The sequence below is a fragment of the Ixodes scapularis genome, unplaced genomic scaffold (genome assembly GCF_016920785.2).
Source record: "Ixodes scapularis isolate PalLabHiFi unplaced genomic scaffold, ASM1692078v2 PGA_scaffold1__304_contigs__length_218370807, whole genome shotgun sequence".
Lineage (NCBI taxonomy): Eukaryota > Metazoa > Arthropoda > Arachnida > Ixodida > Ixodidae > Ixodes > Ixodes scapularis.
In genome coordinates this window covers 152,911,543-152,928,503 of record NW_024609846.1, presented here as the reverse complement: position 1 = coordinate 152,928,503, position 16,961 = coordinate 152,911,543, and positions in this window count along the sequence as shown.

Below are 16,961 nucleotides of genomic sequence, written 5' to 3'. Positions count from 1 at the left end.
ATCTTGTAGAAGGTCTCTGTTTTCTAGCAGCGACCACAAATTATTGTGTGCGTATCTCACACTACATGATGGCCAACGAATGTAGATGACATTTATTATGCATCCCAACAACCACATGAGGTGAGAAGGCAGCAGTGGTGTGTGTCGATACTAAGAAGTTTTAGTGGATCGTCTTTAGCTCTTGGATAACCGTACCCTACAACAATATATAAGCTATAACATTTCTGAGAGCATTCTTTATCGAGTGCGGCTATCGAAGCGTGTCGTGTTATAATTCAACGTTGCTCAAATCGGTGCTATAGCACATGCTGCCCCTTTGAAGTAGTTTTGAAGCATTAAAAAAATAAAAAAAAATAAAGAAAATGTAGCCGATCTTTTTTTTACATGAAACGCGTTTGTAATTTGTCATTGCAAGGACATATTAGGTATACTGCCACACAGTTAGCACGGACAAACTATCGCCGGTCTTTCTAATTTTGTTTTCTTAAAAGTGAATGATGTTTAGAAAACTGATATGGAACTATGCACCTAAGTGGGAGAGCTCAGTGCTAGAAAATACCTGTTGCTGGCAGAAATAGTAAAAAAGCCGATGTCGCGTTCGGGCTAACAGTGCCACGTAATGCACGCATACCGCTACAAGATCAGCGCAAGCATAATATGGCGATGAATGTATTGCACAATTTTTTTAATAGATTAAAGGTTTCAAGGAATCGTCGCAGCGCCTTGATTATCACAGCTGACAACGAGTCACACTTATTAACGGCTTTGGCTTGCTTTATTAAGTCGTCAAAAGCAGCCAGCTCCGCGGTTTCAGAAAAAGTGTGGTTCAGGCTTGGTCGGAGATTGCTACGGTTACATTCGTATGCTTTTTCAGTTCCCCCCCCCCCCCCCCCCCATCTCGCATACGCTTCTTGCTCAAGTAAACAGGGGAATCTGACTTGTCGCTCATCTTGGCCTTTAGCGGGACTGTTAACAAATTCTGAAACAGACAAAGCAAACGTGATGTAATTAACTCAGAATAATAGGGTGTGCGCAATATTTACAGAGTTCGAGGTTCCCTAGAGTCATCTTTTGTATTCAAGTCCGCCTCCCCTCACCACTACTTCCTTTCCTCCAAATAAACAACGTAGATTATTTTATGAACCACCCGTAATAGAGTGTACTCGCAAAATGTCTATTTGGCGTAAGAAAGGCCTAGTTTAAATGTTTGAGCGATGAACTGGTACTCTTACTGTGCGTGAAACAGCTAGCACGAACGCAATATTGACATTTTTACGCAAGGCCCACGCAGAATTTAGTGTATAAGAACAAATTGCTGCCTTGTAAGTTGGTGCCCAATGGAAGCACTCTTTACGGAATTGCTTGTATAAAAATAACAACTTTTCAACCATAAAAACCAGACAAAATAACACCACTTTTTGGGGGGGCCACCAAATTTACTGATTCACTCCGTTAGCGTTGATTGTGCAGCGGTATGCGTACATTACGCGACACTGTTAGCGCAAACACGACATCGGCGCTTTTTGCTATTTTCCCCAACAATGTATCGACTCGCACTAAAATCTACCGCTTAGGTTGAATACTCGCATTAACAGTTTCCTAAACATCATTCACATCTAAGAAGAAAAAAAAGTGGGAAACACCGGCGATAGTTTGTTTGTGCTAACTGCGTGGCGTAGGGTACCTAAAAGATTTTTACAATGTCAAATACAATTCTGTGTCACGTTAAAAAAAATTGTCTGCTTTTGCTTTAGTTTCTTTGAGACACCACAAATACTTCTAAGTGGCGGCCCGTGCTATGGTACCAATACAAGCAACGTTGAACCATAACACGACACGCTAGACTCGCCAAAAAGGGTTTTAATATTGTCTTTTCCGCTCCATAGCCATACTCGATGAAGAATGTAAACAGCGAGTCTAGCTTACATTTCGTTGTGGGGTACGGACCGTACGGTTATCTAAGTGGCTAAAAGCGACCCACTAAAACTTTCTAAAATTGACATCCACCCTTGATGCCCTCTCACGTCACGTGGTTGTTGGGAATGTGTAAATATGAATTTCATACAATTTTGCTGGCCATCATGTTCTGCGAGTTAGGCACACAACAGGGCATTTTAGTAAATCGTTTTCAAAGGCCCGCTGCCACTTCAGGCGCGCGCTTCAGAGAATGCATCGAAGTGGCAGCGCGAGCTCCCGCTAAATATACCGTGGCCTGAAAACATAGTCTGCTAAAGTTCTCCAATAATTTGTGCTCGCTGCTAGAAAACAGAGACCTTCTATACTTCGTTTCAGCTTCGGTCCGAGCGCGGCCGATGTTATGATTCAAAGAGCCAATCAAACAGCAAAAGAGGCACAACGTCTTGGCGTGCTCTCTGCAGTTGATAGGACCAGCCGGTATTCGCCGTCTCTCTGTGCGTGCTCCTCCGCCGGCTAGTCCTATCAAGCGCAGAGAGCACGCCATGACGTTGCGTTCTTTACGCTGTTTGATTGGCCCTTTTGCTCGTAACATCGGCCGCGCTCGGACCGAAGCTGAAACGAAGTATAAAAGGTGCCCGCGCCTGAAACATCGTTTTCTTTTCAATCGATCCTAGTTTGAGGCAGGTTTGAGCGTGATAAGCCGTTTTTTTGTTTTGTTTTTTTGATGATGGAATGTTTTGTGAAGATGTAAGTCATACTTACATATTCAAGTCACCACATCTCGCGCATGTGTTTTGAGCTCTTTGATCAACCGAAAATATCTATGAAACGTTCCTTCAATGGGTGCGGTTATGAATCGCAGCTCTCAAGTATGCGTCTACTTTGCCACGGGCTAAACCAAAGACCTTCGACAGCTGAAATTCGGTGATTGCGCGGGCGCAGCCTTGCAGCCCCGTAAAACCTACACCCGAGGGGGCTAGGCTTGGTGAGCGCCAAAAAATGGGGCAGATTACGCGATAGGAGCTGAAGCTACCTGTAAGTCACGAGGTCGCTGCTGCCGCACCCATCGCCCGTCGCTCAGAATGGGGATTTTCTTGGCTTATCCTCTCAGAAGAAGCCGGCGCAAAAGGGGACCTTTCCCCTCGCCTCGTCGTGCTACAATAAAAGGAAGAAAGAGGGCGAGGAGGACTTTCCGCCAGGCGGAAGAATATTTCTGCTGGTCCTCCTTTAAGAACAGATACAGCGGAAGAGGTTACAGGGGTGCCACCCCCATCTCCCCGGCGGACGCGCCGCGTCGACCTATCGAAGTTAAAATGCACCTAGGTCGGGACCAGACTAGTACCGTACGCATTACAAGTAATCAAATTACTTGTAATCAATTACTTTTTGGAGTAATTTTGTAATCAGTTGATTACTTTTAATACGCAGTAATCAGAAGAGTAATCTGATTACTTTTTGAAGTAATAAAGTTACTTGTAACCGTTACAATTTGTCCACGGGAACCCCCCCCCCCCCCCCCCCCCGCCGGCACACGCCTTTTTTTATGAAATGACAAAAATAAAATTCGCTCTTTTTTCTTTTTCTTTTTTTCTTTGAACGGAAAAAAGAAAGATTTTTGCGGAGCTGTAGGAAACAAGGTCAATCTCTTTCTATGTACAGTTTCTGCGGAATGTCTTTTTTTTTTTTTTCGAGCTGGGATTGGGAGTGGGATGCCTCAGGGAAGCCACAGTGCGTGACAATGGCCATTCAGGGCGAAGTTTGAGGAAATAGAATGTAGCTGTGTGAGTCCTTCGTTCAAACTTGCCCCCTCACGCACACACACACATAAATAAAAAATAAAAAAAAATCCTGCTTAGGGTACCTACTCGAAGCCCGTAGGAGAACCAGACCCGAAGAAGGCCTAAAGCGGATGCAAAATATAACAAAGGCAGTTGAAATATTTCCCCATTTCCCCTACGTGGTCTTTGTGACAAGCAAGGTTTCGAGTTGAGAAGTGGTCGGGGCGATCTCTTCCGCTAATGGATACTATACATGATCCGTTTCAAATCCTGGAGCTGCTGCTCTTTTGTATAACATGCGAGCTCATCCACATGTGAATAAAATGAGCGACGCAAACTTTGAGCGGCAACCCTTGCTCAAGCTTAACATGATCTAGAACCCCCTCCGCTCCCCCCCCCCCCCCCCCCCCCCAAACACACACACTCACTGGCGAACGCCCAAATCATTAAACGTCTTCAAATGAATTCTATGCTTGTGTCCGCATTGTGAAGGTGCAACGACCACGAAGAGGGAGCCAGTTTTTCTTCTTCAATACTTGTTCAAATGTGGAATATAGGTTGGAAGTAGTTCATTGTTACGAGCGCTAAAGATGTGTCTTCACACAATAAATTAATCGTAAAAGTAACGATTACTTCTCTAAGTAATGTCCAATTACTTTTGCCATCAAGTAATCAAGTAATCGAATACTTTTTAGCCAAAAGTAATAGTAATTGTAATCAATTACTTTTTTTAGTAACGTGTACAAGACTGGTCGGGACGCGCTACCTGAAAGGACCGCTGAGGCATGGTTGTATAAAAACGACATTAAATGTGCCGCAAAACCCTGCAAACTAAAGATTTTAATAACATAACGCGCCTCTCTTTTTGTACTAAACTCCAATAAATTTCATACAAAAAGAGTCTTTTCCATTTGTTTTTACGCAAAAACAGGCTTTCAGAAAGCTCAAGGTGACCACAGTACAGACAAACGATAAAGAGTGGCGCTGTTGTCGCATTTCGCTCGGTCTCGGTGGACGCCAGCGGCCCAGGTTTCGACGGCGAGTCTCCCAACTGAGTGTTTTAGTAACGTTGGAAACAACCAAAACCAAAGCGCCCAATGTTGAGGGCTCAAGTTAAGCGTAGTTTAGTGCTAGGTTTAGCGATAAGTCAGTTTGGTGCAACCGAACGAAACCGAAACTAAGCTTAGTTTCCCGGCTAAGCTCCGCTTTGCGCTAAGCGGCGTTGGTGCAACCGGCCCTTAGTTATAAATTACCCTATGCATGATATTTCGTCCAATTAACAATATATATTATTCTTTCATACGATATAAACTTGCATGAAGTGTCTTGAAAGCCAGTAAAACTGCAAACATTCTTAGTCACGTTGTTTAATGAAGAGGTTAACTGGTTGGCGTATATACACAAGCTCAATTTTAAATTATCAAAAGGATGACAGGGTATATATACAGGGTGTTTCAGAGAACGCAGGCCAAATCGCTACTGCGAAAACTACTCATCGCAGCAAAAAAAGGCTTGTGGCGATTTGGTCCTGGCCCCTGGGCCAGGGGCCCATTTAGGAAAACTAATAAAGTCCGGGATACTTAATTTGTTAATTATTTTTGCGTAATTAACTTTTTTAATATTGTGTTTAAAGGGGCCCTGCAATCATATTTAAGCGTGTACCTTTTTTGCGGTTTCCAGGTCTTCTGGGGTTCGGGCAAGCGAGCGGGCACGGAGAGAGTAACTAAATATCAGTGCGTCATATTTTAACCGGACGACGCGAAAACCTCCTCCACCTACGAGGGCGACCCGCGTTGGCGAAAGCGCGGGATATGTGACGTCTTTGGTCCTGGGCTTATATACTACTGGTCAGAACCGCTAAAATCTTTTTTTTTAGTCGAGATACAAATTACAAGTGTCGCGAACCGTTTCAATTATGTATGAAAGTAGTTTTTGTTCACTATTTTAGATCAGAAAAGAATCAAATGCAGTTTATAAAGTACGGAAACAAGAAATGACCCGTCGACATACCCACCACCAAGCGGCGGAAAAAACGGCGCATACTAGAAAGGGCTAGTGGGATGAGGCGCCGACAAACAGCGTGCGTAGAAAGGTCCCGGATGTACGCGTCGGCGCTGCGGTCGTATGGACAGGAGGATCCGACCGGCTCCGAGCGCTCCGAAGGCCTTCGGCGAGAAGCTTTCCCTTGCGGTTTGGCCGTTTCGCGGTATGGCAGCGCGAAGTGGCTCCCATTCTGAACTGATATTTACCCCGTGTTTGCTGTCGTTTGTGGCCAATGAAGTGTTATGTTGAATTAGTCTTTAATCGTGCAGCAAATGCAATGCGAGCCGCCCTGACCGCCCGCTTCATACAGCCTATCCAACACGTGCTTTAGTGGCGCCCTCTCGAGCCGTCGACACGGAGTGCGGCAGCCGTGAACGCTCGATGAGCTCACTATCCCTCGTCTAGTTCACGGCCACTCAAGCCAGGACCTACGACGTCATGAAGGAGGTTATTTTTTGCTTGTTTTTGTAATTCTAATTTGCCTATAACTTTTAAAATAAAGTGAATTTTGATAAAAGAGAAGTATCATTAAGTTACTACGTTCAGTGCGCTCAGGATCGGCGCAAAATAAAAATCAGTCAAAAAGTTGTTGCAGGGCCCCTTTAAGGGCATGGTTTAAATTAGAAAATTGCTCAGCGTCATCGAAAAGCACTAAATCAACAAATTACAGAACGATAGAGGGCACGCAAAGCATTTTACGGCTTTCCGAAAAACCGCACAAAATCGACGGGTTTTTAAGTTTGGATTTGCTATCGGAGCGCATCTCAGCCCCGGCGGCACCGCGCCCCGTGGAGAGATAGTGCAAGCAGCCTTTGCTGCGTCGCGCGGTGACGGCGCAGCAAAGGCTGGTTGCACTCTCTCTCCACGGGGCGCGGTGCCGCCGGGGCTGAGATGCGCTCCGATAGCAAATCCAAACTTAAAAACCTCTCGATTTTGTGCGGTTTTTCGGAAAGCCGTAAAATGCTTAGCGTGCCTTCTATCGTTCTGCAATTTGTTGATTTAGTGTTTTTCGATGACGCCGAGCAATTTTCTAATTTAAACCATGCCCTTAAACAATATATTAAAAAGTTAATTACGCAAAAATAATTAACAACCTAATTATTCCGAACCTTAATCATTTTCTTAAAGGGAAGCTACGGAGCTTCTTGGAAAAAATGAGTTAGAAGTGAATTCTAGTGTATTTTTACCCCGTGAACCCGAATACCCAAACCATTTGCTGCGCAAGTATTGTTAAACGTGAGAAAAACGCGAAAGACAGTAGCTGTCCGTGACGTCATCGACGGCTCTTTTGGCTGCCCAAGGCTAGGGAGTCGGGGCTTCTGTCCCGTTTTGAAATTGCTCGTATGGCTCTCCGGCGCGTCGCATTGAAATACAATTTTGATATTTGTTAATCTAAAGGCCAAACGAACGCAATTCAAGCGTTTTTTCTCAAATGTAGAAGTGCCCCATCTTCCCTTTAAATGGGCCCCTGGCCCAGGACCAAAATGCCACAAGCCTTTTTTCGTTGCGATGAGTAGTCTTCGCAGGAGCGATTTGGCCTGCGTTTTCCGAAACACCCTGTATATATATATATATATATTCTATAAACTACTCGGAGCTTGGTTAAACATTTTCTATAATTCTTTAAAATTTTCAAGAATGCAGTCTGCCGTATTAGTGTGCGGTCCAGCAATCAAGATTAATCATAACTAATTTGTAATCCTCCCGAAAGAAATACATGCGCGCACGTGCGTTAGCGGGCATGCGTAATTTATGTACTCGTTTATTATGCAATAGACGTATGCCTGTAAGAAAACTTAGGGGTGCTCCTTAATTTTAAGTGCAACCCGCGAGACAGGCATAGACCTACTCTTGGAAAAATACACTATACAAAAGGCTACCAAAATATATTACTTCAAATTGCTCCCGCTGATATACAAGGAGAAGATGCACCAAACCCCGAATAGTCTTACTCAGATCGAACCCCCAGGACAAACACCCGGAAAACACCCAAAATAAAAACCACTCATGACCAGGAGCAATTCGATCACTAAGTTTCTTTTTCGGTAAATAAAATTGGAGTCCATATTCTTTTTCAATGAGCATCTCCCATTTTCAAGAAACAAAAAACAGAGAGTTTGGGGTAGCTAGTGATATCAGTTTTGAATAAAAGAGTGGGGTATTGCAGTGAAAAGTAAAACAATTACAGCGTCCTTATACGTTGTCTTTAGTGTTGATTAATAAATATCTAACATAGAACATATTCAATCATTTGTATTTCGCACTTCTATTTTGACGATATCCTGTTGCAGCGATGAACTGTAGGGGAGGCGAGGGCCTCGTCAAGCTGCGAAGTTAACATTTTTGTATGAAAATGCACGTGAAGTCAAAACTTTTTTTCAAAATAAATCGCTCTTTTGAAATAAGCTAAAAGCGCTTCGCAATATTTTCAATTTTCTTTATTGGTCGAGCATTTCATACTGCGGAACAACCTTTTATTCCGTTATTTTTTTCTGTATTAATTTTGAAGTCACTTCAAACGCTCTGTTTAATACTATACTGCAAGCGGGTTACATTTGCGTTAATATTTACACTGAATTAGGTGTAGGGTCTATTAAAACCTAATATATTTTTTACATTGTATCGATAGTTATAGATGACTAATAATCGCTAGCATTACTGTTTGTGAATGCTAGTGAATCCCTAGGTTGTGCATGCTACGCATGTATCTTGCTATTGTGTATAGTTATGGTTCTAATTAGTTCTCAGGTTTCGCTTTCTTACTTCTAATGTCAATAAACATCTGGAGTAATAAAGAAATTCACTCATTCGAAGGTGGACTTGGTATTTCAAAGTTCATACGAGAGTATTAGCAGTTTTGTGAATACGAATGCAGGCCTGAAACTAATATCAACAGCGTTTACATTTTTTAATTTGTCCTTCTGAATATTACATTCAGATTTTAAAAGTTTCTCTGGTTATATGATTACAGACCACCAGCATGCAAAGTAAGCTGCTGATGCAGTGCATGCTTAAACTTATCAGGGGATTCCTGACCCAATATCCGGTGAGTTTAACGAATGCGGTTGTGATTTGTAGATAAGTTGAGGCAACGAATAAACAAGTAAAACGTAGCTGCAGTCTAGAAAAAAGCTATACTGAAGCGTGGATAAACATGATTCACATTTTTAATGCGAACGCATTAACTGTCCCGTGGAACGAGCCGACGTCATCAGCTTTGAAGCGGCGCCAAACGGCACCTTAAATCCTTTTTTCAAGTGAGGCCAGCCACAGCTATGAAACCACGTGAAAAACCTAGCCAAACGGCACCTCGTCTCCCCGATCCCAAAGAAGCGGAGTAAAGCTGATAGATTCCGGCTTCGGTCCTATAGACCATTCCATTTAGCACTCTCTGGGCGGCACCATTTTGTTCGACAGCAGCGCCCTCTCCATACATCCGGGAAATTCAGCGGGTTCGGCGGGGTAAAACGAGAGAGAGGGCACACGCCCGACTCCGCTAGCAGACGACAAAACGGGAGGCTGCCATTCTCCATCTTCGGGCTGTATCGGCGGGCTGTAAGGAACATCGAACTCTCGCTCGTGGCTGCCGTTATGAAGTGGTTCGCGTTCTTAGAATAGTTATGGCTACTCCAAAATCAGCCTAGAGCTCTCTGTTGTTCTACTTCGGTAAATGATCAACTGACATATTTTTTTCCGTTACTTAAATAGCAGTTGAGTCAGCCGGCAGTACTACCCCCAACTACTGCGTGTATTGCGGCAGGACAGCACGTTTTTATTTATTATTTCAGACAACCACTCATGGTCTCTAAAGGCCTACACCAGTACGAACTTTGTATAGTAAAAAAGGTACAGCCACCTGATTCACTTTTCGCCGGAGAGACCTGCCAGTCTGACAGTTTTCCCAATTTTTTTTTTTATTTGCACGCAGATAACAGCGCAGTTGGACTCTGTTAGTCTTTTTTTTTTATCTAGCATAGTAATACACGATAACTGGCATACCAAAATCTGCGCATCTGCGCTTGAAATTCCCAAAATGACGCGATTTTTAAACAGAGTTTGTACGCCAGCCGGATGCTAGGTACTGCCCACTCGGCGGATGCAGACGACATCGGGCGAGAGGGGGAGGGCATTTTTTTCTCTTTTTACCCACTCTGCTATGACCCTAATGAACGGTCCATTGGCTGGCGCGCGTCGACGAGGCTCCCATTCGCCGCTGCGCGTCAGCTTCAACGACCGCTACCCCATGGCGCTGCGTGTCCGTCATCCTTAGTCATCGCGCCGGTTACACGAAACGTTTAAAGGGCAACTCCGCTTCATTTTTGATATTTAGAAAACTATGTAGCCCTCTTCAATATCATATAGGAAGACCCCGTGTCAAATATTACGAACTAATTCCGTCTATATATTTAATAAACTGGCTAGCAAACTTTCAAATGAGCGAAGTCGCCGAAATCTGCCAACTCTAGCGTGCGACGTGAGGCGCAATCGTCAGCGCGGTCAATGCGACGGAGTTGGAGCGGCCAACGTTGAGCCACTACGTCAGAGGCGTGACTGCGTCATTCTCACGTTTCGTTTGTCTTTACTTCTCAGAGCGAAATTGAACGATGACGTCATGAGCTTCCCCTCCCGGTGTTGGCTAAACGCGTCCACGTGATCACCGTAACGTGGATGCGCTAGTTTGCGCTGCCCAGAGTACTTATCGGTCTGTTTCACCGCTCCCCCTCTCCTCTTTCGTTTTCTCCCCCACCCCCTCTCCCCCGGACCATCACCGTCCACGCCATGCGAAGCGACCTGCCCGCGTCGCGTGTCCTGTCTGTCGTCCCCCCCTTCCCCCCCCCCCCCCCCCCCCCCCCCCCCCAACGACACAAGACCACGTGGTTCGACGTGACGTGGCCATGACTCTGACGACGCGAGACCAATGGCGCCTGACGCAACCGAAGTTTCGGTTACGGTATCAGCTGATGTTTAAATTAGGATTACAGAAATAATATTCCACATTTCGCGAATCCGAAGACGTAGAGCTGTTTAGTAGTGCTTTGTGAAATGGAATCACATGTAAGCCTAAATTTTTCGGTATTGAGCGGAGTTGCCCTTCATGGTCAAAGCGGCGAGGAGAGGGCTCGCTCTGCCGTCAACACAGATACGCTGCAGACGAAATAAAGAAGCGGAAAAATGACGTGCATGCCTTCGCATTCACGACTCATAAGTCGTGCTTAGGTGTAGCTCGAGCCTTTCCAGCTCACCTCTTGGCTTAAAGCCAAACTAGCAAAAAATCAAACTGTTTGCTTAAAGTTGTTGATTTTCAATTGGAGTTAATTTTAGAACACGGTAAACATAGTGGCAGAGGCCGCTTGGGTGTTATTTGTTGATACCAATTACCATGATCGTCGACGAAATATACTAAAATATATCAAATAATGTTGCTATTAATTTAGAGTCAATGAATAAAAAAATGTTTCCTGCGCTATTATTATAAGAAAAATAGTGTTTAATTTTTCGACAGCTGTGTTCACAAGCGCGATTTATTGCCCGATTTCAAATCAAGAGTTTTATTTGATTTAGTTAAAACAACTGGGAAATTATGGAAGCTATTTTGTTAATTAGAGGGAGCGTGATTCATAACATCGACCTTTTTACTAAGGGTGTTAAGACGGTTATGATTAAAAACCTTGCATGCAATTGTATCTTCCCCAACTTTAATGGGGCTGGACCTAAATATGCGCCTCTACAGGCAGGGCATAAGTACTTGCTTCAATAAACATTAGCCTGACAACTCTACGTAACTTAATGGGGATTGAAACGTGAAGACGTAATTTAGCGGCTGGTTGTATGCAATAAACTTCTAGAGCGCAGTTGCATCTCTGCAAATGTTATATCAGTATTGTACTAAGCACTACACAGAACTAATTACAAAAAAAAACAGCTAAACACCTGCCGAATATATAACTCAAAGTACAACTTGTTTACTAGAAAGCATCTCGTGTATACTTCACATTTGTTTTAAGTAACTGGAGTATCATTCAATGTTCTTGACGAGGACATGAAAAGTTTATAATATATGAAAAGTATAACGCACTTTATTGGTGATCTGTGTGCGTAGTTAATATCATGTGGCGAGTTCTATAATTCGCTCTTAACCGCACGCACACGTGTTCATCCCGGAGTGACGTGGTCCGTGTAAGCAGTGCACTTTTAAAACAGTTCGAGGTGAAGAGAATGTGGATATTGAAAAACAAGAAAATGTCCGACGAAATTAAGCGGGTTTTTTGTTGAAAGTTAAACCAAAGACAAACGTTTTACTAGGGGGAATACTGTAGACATTTTTAGATTGCGGTAGACGGACATGATAAGATCTGTACAAAAAAAGATGCCTCGAATGCCAATACGCCAATAAAAAAGTGTAATTTCCTCTAAAAAAACTTGGAGGTCTCGGTGCGCACGTCTGTCATCCGCTTGGGCATCAACCACGCAAACTACATGTTTTTTTTTTCTTCGCCTCCTCGCTGTCGTTTCTTCTTTTTTCTTTCTTCTTTCTTGGAGGGGGGGGGGGGGGGGGGGGGGCGGGAGGGACAGGTTGGAAAGCGACAACAACAGGGGAGACCTTGGCGGTTGCCAGAAGAGCGTGTGACTGGCTGTCCGGGACCACGTGATGAGCGCGCTCCATACATATGTCTAAGGAAGCAAGCGGAAGGAAGCTTTCGTCCCTAGAGCAGGGTTGGGCAGTAACGCGATACCAATGTATCGCGATAGTATTTTAGAAATATATTTCGTAACTGCATTTCTGTATCGCGATACATTTTTTTCACCAGTACCTGTATTCCTGTATCAAAATACATTTGGAATGTTTTTTTTTTTTTTGGTATCGCGATACAATTAGGATGAAATGTATTTCGTTACATTTCTTAAGATTTACTCTTTCCCTTTTCCCCAAAAAGAAACAAGTCCGAACACTTTTTTTTTAGCTTTTGAGGGCATTATGTCAAAGAAGTGCTGGGGCATTGTTACTATGCTGACCAAGGTTCTTTCCGATTCTCCACACTATTTTTCTATGCGTCCTCTTATCACTTTTGAGAAGTAATGCGTAGTCGGGGACTCGAACCAGGTGGCGTGGCAGGAGTAGAGTCAGAGCATCTTCTGCCGCGGGTCCTTAGATAGGGCCTTATTGAGTCATCGTTTGCTGGCATCCAATGCCCCCTGGTAACCGTCTCTCTTGCCTTAGCGTACACAGTACACCCAGCCGACAAAGCTGAGTCACAGTCCGTTGCAGCACGAGCCTGGTGGTGGTTGACTTGAAATGGTAGCATGACCCACGCAGTGAAGTTTAACACATATTCGAAGGTGTTTCCGGCTGCGCCCGTGGGTATATCATCAGCCGACTTGAACGTTGATCCGCTCCTCTGGTGATCCAAAACCAGGAAGGAGACCAGACGCTGCCTCGCTGTGCATCGAACCGGACTTCGTACACCTGCGACTCGTCTCGAGCGCGCTGTTTCTTGAGGAGCTAGCGCCTGTGCCTGCAATATTAGGTCGCAATCCACGAGGTCTGTGTTTGGATGATGCTAGGCGAAACTTGGGGACTGCAATCCATGCGTCGGTGGCGGAGGGTCGGCAGGCAGGACCTTCACAACAGAGATGCCGCCGTATCGTTTTTTCAACCGTAACAGAACATAAGACATGAGTTCAAGGATGCTTCAGGTGGTCCACTATTCTCGAAAATTCCCAATGACATTGCCTTTACGATCTTCAACGAGGTACGTATTGTCCTTTCATACAGCAGCGTGGTAAAGTTTCATGTTCAAGGCCCTACCTACAAATAAAGAATACCAGTTCATTCCAACGTGACGTCATGTGATCAGTGTTGACAGGGGCGTCCTTATTGGACAGGGGAGTGGTGGCGTTTTGATAGGATTTAGGGTGACATAGAATTTATTTAGAGGTTGAAGTCTTTTCGCATTCTTCGCCAGACAGACAGGATGTCAGGGAAGGGGCCGGGATCAGTCCTTGATGCAACTTTTTTTTTTTTTTTATCCTATTGAAGACTTTTTGTTGTCCGAAACCAGCACCTTCAAGGCAAAGTGCCAAGTCTACGGAAAAGAAATTTCGGGATCAAAAACTTCTACTTCACACTTCATCTCATTTGGCGGCTCAAACAAATTTGTAAAATGTATTGCAGTACCAGTATTTCTGTATTTGTATTTCTGCCCTCCCTAAAATGTATTCTTGTATTTGTATTTCCAAATACTTTTTGCCTCTATTAAAATGTATTTCCAATACGTACTGCGATGCATTTTTACAGATATATTTCAGCATCAGTATTTTCGGTACTATTTTCATGCATGAGACTATTTGTATTTCCAAATACATTTTTAAGTATTTATGCCCAACCCTGCCCTAAAGAAAGTGCAAAAGCGTACCGGAATTGAAAGAAAATCTAGACTTCCGATAGAGCAGCATCTGTGACTGTAGAAAGCGATTCCTATTTGGACTTCACTTTAAAGGGACCGAAAATTCGGCAGAAACACTGAAGACTGCTTACGTGTGTGAATACGAAAGCACGTAAAAGTGTACAATTACGCTCGCACTAGGCACACCTTTAGTTAGCCAGAACCGTGGAACCACTGTAGCCTCGGGGAAGCCCGTCTTGAACCCGGGCCCGGGTTCGATCCCCAGCCCCACTGAAATGCACCAAATTTTGTTTTTCTGAGCCATTAATTGACTTTGTTTACAGACACCTCCATGAAAAATTTCACTTCTACCCAAGCATTTTTTTACGTGTTTTTGCTTTTTGCGCCGTCGACTATTTCTGGTACAATCGCTCATTCACGCCGCCAACGTCGCCGGTTTTTCCCGTAATGGGGCATATAATGATTTCGCATAAAAAAAAAACAAGAAATGGCTGTAGCATCCGTGAAGAAAACTTAGCGCGAAAAGAGAATTCTTTGTTAGTGCGCTGTGCCTCGTATTGACAATGTTCTCTAGTATTTGGCGTGAGAGGCTGCTCTCACGAGTGACGAATTATGAAATGGCAAATAACTGGACAAACTAAACGCTTAATGGGTCAAACTGGCGCCCAAAACAAAATAAAAAAAAAGGTTAGCGTCACAGGCGTCGATGTCGGCGAAACAGAAGGATTAAGTACTGGGGAGAAACTGATCTCCTGCTCGCCATGCGTAGCCCCTTGCGTACAAGCCTGGGTTTCCAGAAAAATTGGCGTAGAAGTATAGGCGCGTTGAACATTCGGACCTCGAACAAGCAACAGGCTTCTCGCCAAAGCGCGATATTTACAGAAATCACAAAAATGTGCATCCGTTCCCAGGCATCGAACCTTGGCCCTTTGGGTGGGAGCCAAGCAAAAATAGTCACTCGTCCACGGGCGCGCGTGCTCGGAGCCGTGCGTGGCATTACTCCCCCTCTAAAAAGAGCATCGTCGCGATGCAACGTGGAAGAAAACAAATGAACGGGAAAATACGGAGGCTAGTAAATCACAGTTCTATCTGGCGTCGCATGGGATCACCGTTCGCAATCTTATTGAGCCCAGCACGGCTTGAGGCGAACGGCGGGGAGGACTTCAGGTCAGGTATGATTATATTATTTTTCGTCGGGCATCACCTCGTTAAAGTACCTTGTACGGTCCAAAGTACCTCTTCAGCAGTTTCTCACTGAGGTCGCGGCGACGAACGGGTGTCCATATTATTTTAATAATGGAACTTCGGCGACCTTCGCCCGGACTTAGTGATTTAAAGGAGAGCTCGCCAGTCTGCGTAATGTGAGCGGAAACGACCCTTCTGGTTATCGACAGGAGTGGAGGAAGCAACTTCTCTTCCAGCCACACCCTTGGGCGTGGGCGAAGTGTTATTTTACGAGTTGCTTCGTTGTCTAGCTCCAAGGTCGTCTTCAGAGACAGGGACGACCCCATCAAAGAGGATCAGGCGTGACATACTTCCCGGCCCAGCCCACGAGGTATGGTTTCTGAGCTTGGACGCCGCGGAACTGAGGACAGCTCAACGCTTCTCCCCGTTGAGGAAATAAGATTTGCCCGAACAAAAGGGACCGTCGCGACAAACTCACCCTACAGTCTGGGCATGTGAGTGTGCGCAAACGAGTGTCGACGCGTCCGTGACGTCAAAGGGACGTGTGTGTGCTTGTTAGTGCGCCCAGGAAAGGCGGAGAAGCATGGCCTAACTGCGCACGAGCTTTTTCTGCGTCTTTATTGGCGGCAGTTTTGCTACCCTGGTTCTCTGCCTGGGGAGTTAGGGAAAAACGGACCTCTTATAAGGCGGAGCGAGACGCTGCTCCGATGTTCCCTCTCTGATCTTTTCAACTGTATCACAAATATGCAATTAAACCTTTCGTAACGTAACCAAGTCTCCCACCTCCACCGAACCTTTGGATTCTTCGCATCGGGGAATAGACGTCGTCGAGGGCAAGGATGCCTATGGACGTGCGGCTCAAACCCCGCCTCTAGCAACACCCACACCCTGTCTCCGGGTTGGAAGTGAACACTCCGACGACAAAGGTTGTAGCGCCCAGCGTCGACATATCGCTGGTCTTGAGTCCGGGTTCGAGCGAATTTACGGACATCTTCGGCCCGTTGAGCAACAGTCGTCGTTCCCAACAGTAGCTGGCTGGTGGGGCAGCATCCCGTCGAGAATAGTCGTTACCTTGAGACAATGTACCAGCTGGAAAGGTGTAACTCCACTGGTCTCATTAACCGCAGTGTTTCAGGCGACCGTGACGTAGGGCAACACCTCGTACAAGGTCCACTGCTCTACGTTGACGTATGTGGAGATAATGTTTGGCGATTGTCTTGTTGACTCACACTGTCAGCCCGTTGGTCTGCGGGTGGTACGCAGAGGTGCGACGGCGGCTGGCGTGACTTAGCCCAAGGATCTCTTGGGTCAACTGTGCTATGAACGGTCAGTGATCAGGACCTCGGGGACACCGTGCCGAGGGACGATGCACTCTGCATGGATCTGGGTGACCTACACGGCAGTTTCCGCCGGAAGGGTTTTTGTCTCAGCGTATGGTGTGAGGTAATTCGTTGCCACCATTATCCACCGGTCGCCTTGCGTCGATGGAGGGATTGGCCTAAGCAAATACAATCCGATCTGCTGGAACGGGGTGGTCGGGGAGCAATCAGCTGCAGCAGGTCTGCCGATTAGCCGGCGGTTTCTTGCGTCGCTGGCGCTCATGGTACGATAGTGCGTAGAAGTGAACGTTCTT